Genomic DNA, 5,119 nt, shown 5'->3' on the forward strand with positions numbered 1-5,119 from the left:
GATTCAGAGAAGCCAATTGTATAGGAAGTGGAAAGCCTAGAAATACTATAAATACTATTACTGGATGTATTGATCATAATACATTGAGGATACAAGGAACCATTCAGGGAGACCATTAAATATATTGATTGACAGTGGTAGTACCCACAGTTTTTTTAACACCGTAGTGGGCTGATGCTGGTAAACATGTAAACACTCCACATCCTTTGGCTATTACAGTAGCTAATGGACAGCTCTATAGTTCAACAAGGTGTAATAAGGTGGAATGAAGATGCAAGGCCACTCTTTTATACATGATTTTAGACTACTTCAGTTGGGAGGCAGTAATATGGTGTTAGGGGTGGACTGGATGAAACTGTTTAGTCCAATCTTGATGGACTTCAATAACATGGCATTGAGTTTTGTACATAAAGGGGAGAAAATTATCATACAGGGTCAACAACAATCTAATTTTATGCAGCAGATTTCAGGAGCTACCCTATTGAAGATGACAGTTTCTAATTCACCTATTTTGGGTCATGTAGTACTGTTCAATATCTCTGAAGGTTCCAGGATTATTCCTACAACTATTCAACCTCTATTGGATCACTATCACTCTATTTTTGCTGAGCCTACAGGTCTACCTACAAGGAATTATGACCATGATATTCCTCTCAAACCTGAAGTTGCTCCTATTAATTTAAGACCCTATAGATTTCCACACAATCAGAAAGTAGAAGTGGAAAGACATATTGCTAATATGATATCCTCATCTATTATTCAACCAAGCAAAAGTCCATTTGTTTCTCCATGTCTTTTAATAAAAAGAATAATGGTACTTGGCGGTTTTGTGTTGACTACAGGATGCTAAACAACATGACAGCGAAGGACAAATTTCCGATCCCTGTGGTGGAGGACCTATTGGATGAGTTACATGGAGCAGTCTTTTTTTCAAAAATTGATTTAAGGTCTGGTTATTGGAAAATCAGAATTAAACCTGAGGATATCTACAAGACAACATTTAGAACTTATCAGAGCCACTATGAATTTAAGGTAATGCTCTTTGGGCCTGCTACATTTCAAGCTCTAATGAATGAATTATTTAGTTCATTTCTTAGAAAATTTGTCTTGGTATTTTTTGATGATATCCTAGTCTACAGTACTTCTGTGGCAGATCATATTGTTAATCTCCAATTAGTTTTGAAAGTTTTGAAAACTAATCAATTATTTGCCAAGATGTCCAAATGCTTCTTTGGACAGACTCAAGTAGAGTACTTGGGCCATATTATCTCAGCTTCTGGGTATTTACTGACCATTCTAAAATGGCAGCTATGAAGAATTGGCCTGTGCCAAAATCTCTAAAATCTTTGCGTGGATTTTTGGGCTTAACAGGATATTACATAAGGTTTATAAAGGGTTATGGTACAATTAGTAAACCCTTGACACAGATGCTTAAGAAGGACAGTTTTAAATGGAGAGGCTTTAATGGCTTTTGAAAACCTGCAGCATGCTATGTGTATTGCCCCTGTTTTAGCATTACCAGATTTTGGTAAATGTTTTTATTTAGAAATTGATGCAAGTTCAGGGGGAATCGGGGTTGTATTATCTCAGGATGAAAGACCTATTGCCTACCTTAGCAAGGCACTTAGTCCTAGACATGATGCCCTCTCTATATATGAAAGGGGGTACCTTGCTATTCTATTAGCAGCTCTAAATGGAGACATTATTTAGAAAGCAATCCTTTTGTTATCAAAACAGAACATGAGCCTCTTAAGTACTTATTGGAGAAGAAATTAACTACTGCAATTTAAAAGAAGGGATTGACTAAACTATTGGGATTGGACTATACTATTCAATACAGAAAGGGTAAGTCCAATGTAGTTGTTGATGCTCTCTCTAGACAGTGGGAAGATCAAGGTTAATGTTTGGCTATGGGTACTACCTTAATCATTCCTAGTTGGGTGTAGGAGGTGGAAGATAGCTACAAAGGGGATAAAATGGCTAATGACTGGATATCTATATTAACAGTCAATCATACTGCTGATCCTAGGTGGGAATATTCTAAGGGTATCCTTAGATTTCAAGATAGGGTTTATATTGGGGCTACTGGAGCTCTAAGATTACAGATCCTTCAAACTCTACATGAATCACCTCATGGAGGTCATTCTAGTACACAGACAACTTAGCAGAGGATTAAGGCTTATTTTTATTGGCCTAGGTTAAAGGCTATGTTAGTAACCTATATAAGGTATTGTACAGTGTGCCAACAGACTAAAGTTGAACATGTGGCTAAACCAGGACTCCTACAACCACTGCCTATTCCTCATCAAGCTTGGGAAGTAACTACTATGGATTTTATAGAGGGATTACCTATATCTTTGAAGAAAAAATGCATTTTGGTGGTTGTTGATAAGTTTACTAAATACAACCATTTTTAGCTCTGTCACATCCCTATTCTGCTGCTGATGTAGCCAAATTATATTTGGATATTGTCTATAAACTTCATGGCCAGCCTAAAATAGCCATTTCTGATAGGGACAGAACATTCACTAGTCTCTTTTGGAGAGAAATAATGAAGCAATTAGGTACTAAAACCCTATTTAGTATTGCTTACCATCCAGAGACTGATGGTCAGACAGAAAGGGTGAATCAGTGTTTGGAGCAGTATTTAAGGGGCTTATGTTTTTTTCAACCTAAGCAGTGGGCTAAGTGGTTGCCTCATGCAGAGTGGTCGTATAACACTACCTATCACACTGCCCTAAAAATTACACCTTTTCAGGCATTGTATGGTTACAAGCCTCCTACTATGGTTTGGCAGACAAACTCTAATGTACATTCTGTTAATGATTTAATGTGAAGCAGAGAGGACATTAGACAGTTAGTAAAGCTACAATTGGATAATGCAAGCAACAGGATGAAACATAAAGCATACAAGAACAGAATAGAGAGAGTATTTACAGTTGGGGATACAATTTACCTGAAGTTGCAACCATATAGACAGACTTCTTTAGCCCTGCGAAAAAATTTAAAGTTAGTAGCAAAATTTTACAGGCCTTACAAAATTATTGAGAAAATTGGTGAGGTCACGTATCGATTGGACTTACCTGAATCATCACGTTTATATCTAGTCTTTCATGTAAGTCTTCTGAAGAAACACCTCGGGAACTCAACATCTCTTCAACGGCTCCTCCTGTAATGGACGAAGAAGGTCAGATTCGAATCGAACCTTATCAAGTGATGGGTAGAAGAATAATCAATAGGCAAAACAAACATATTACACGGTTGTTGGTACGATGGACGAACCTTGATGAAACCAATGATACGTGGGAAGATTATACCGTTCTACGAGGGCAGTTTCCAAGCTTTGATCCTTGGGGTCAAGGATCGATTCCAGCGACGGGTATTGTTACAGTAGGTGGAGAAGAGCGTGGAAATGAAGAAGGAATTAGGGAAGATAGGTCAAGGGTTAGGGATTGAAGATGGGGAATTGGGATAGGGGTACGAGAGGGGATTGAAATTGGAATTTAGGTATTAAAGCAAAAGAAGAGGGAAATATGTATTTACCCTCTGATGTGGAGCAGATCGAGTACCTGGGTCAAGATGGAGTGGATCAGTCTGAGTTTCCAGTCCAAAGAGATGGAGTAGCCCAAGTTCGGTGGCCCAATACCCTGAAAAGAAGATAATATTAGTTTGTTATAGCTGTTAGAGATTATTGCCAGCTGGCATATTTTAAATTACATTTCTAGCCCTGTAACTAAATAACACTGGCCGAGAGGCATTTGATTTCTCAAATAATGAATGAAGCATTTCTTTTCTTCTGAATTCTCTAATTCTTTATTTTCTTCTTCTCGAATCCTTTTTTATTTCTCTTAACCATAACACAAACCAGTAGCAAGAAACCCCCAAAGCTACGAAGGTTTAGCCTGCTTGGATTGCTTTCTGAGTCCTGGTTCTGGTTTGTAAAGACTGAGTCAGTGTTGTTAAACCATTTATTTTTCCATCATCTGCAGTTTTTCTTCTTCTCTTAGTCCCAGAATCGTGATATGTCTTGTACAAGTGAGGAACCTTTTGGGAATACCTACGATAATTAACATACAAACAAATCATCACCTGCTGTACGAAATCAAAATCATGGCTTTTGTAAACAAATCTTACGAAGCCAAAACCGCCTGAGGTAGCCTTGGATTTAATCATGGTGTAATCTCCATGGTACTTGGCAACGAATAATTTAATGCATGGCATTTCATCAATAACGGTTGACACACCACCCTTCTTAGTGCATTGTCATATTCTTCTGGAATATGGAGATCGGTATTGATTTTGCCTCCGATTTTCAATTTTGATGCTGCTAATAATTTATGCTCCTGGAACCAGAAACTGATAACCGACATAGTTGTCTTTCTAGCTTGATTGAATCCGCTGAACTGTTAACATGGAAGCCAAAGTTGCAGCTTAGCTTGGGGTTATTAAAAGCACTGCAAACAACCATATTATCACAACAAACTTTGACAGGTTGCTCAATTTCTCCTCTGCAGTTCCGAATTATAGTGACAATGTTAGCCTACCTCAATGTATGCATAATGCACCAGATAGAAAAATTCAAGTTGAACATAGAAAGAGAACTTACTGTAGGCAAATACTAAAGTTGAGAAAGAGTACCAAAAGATCATTCCTATTTGCTGGCACGGTGAGCCTTGGAACTCGTCGTTGATGGGACGTTCAATCAGCCAAACCACAAAGCCAGTGAAAACAAAGAAAGAAGTTATCCACATGCCTCCAGTAAGAGGCTCAAGGAAGATCTACATACTGCTTTTGTTGATTTTTGCCATCACGATTCCGATGCCAAAGTCAGAGAATGGTTGTGTGAATAGGGACGGGCATGGGTCGGATTTTTGGTCCATCAGACCCGACCCCGGAACAATGACTCCTCCACTTGAAATTCGACCCGACCCGCATAATATATACCTTCCACCTGACCCAAAACCGAACCCGACCCGACCTAAAATAATAATAAAAATATTATTTTTATTCAATAAAAACAGTGATTTAATTAAAAAAAATAATATATAGAGGGATATTTTTGTAATTATAACTAAATATATAAGGTAAAAATATATATTTTTTCGGGTCAGGTATTTTT

The sequence above is a fragment of the Hibiscus syriacus genome, unplaced genomic scaffold (genome assembly GCF_006381635.1).
Source record: "Hibiscus syriacus cultivar Baekdansim isolate YM2019G1 unplaced genomic scaffold, ASM638163v2 tig00006666_pilon, whole genome shotgun sequence".
In the NCBI taxonomy this organism is placed as follows: domain Eukaryota; kingdom Viridiplantae; phylum Streptophyta; class Magnoliopsida; order Malvales; family Malvaceae; genus Hibiscus; species Hibiscus syriacus.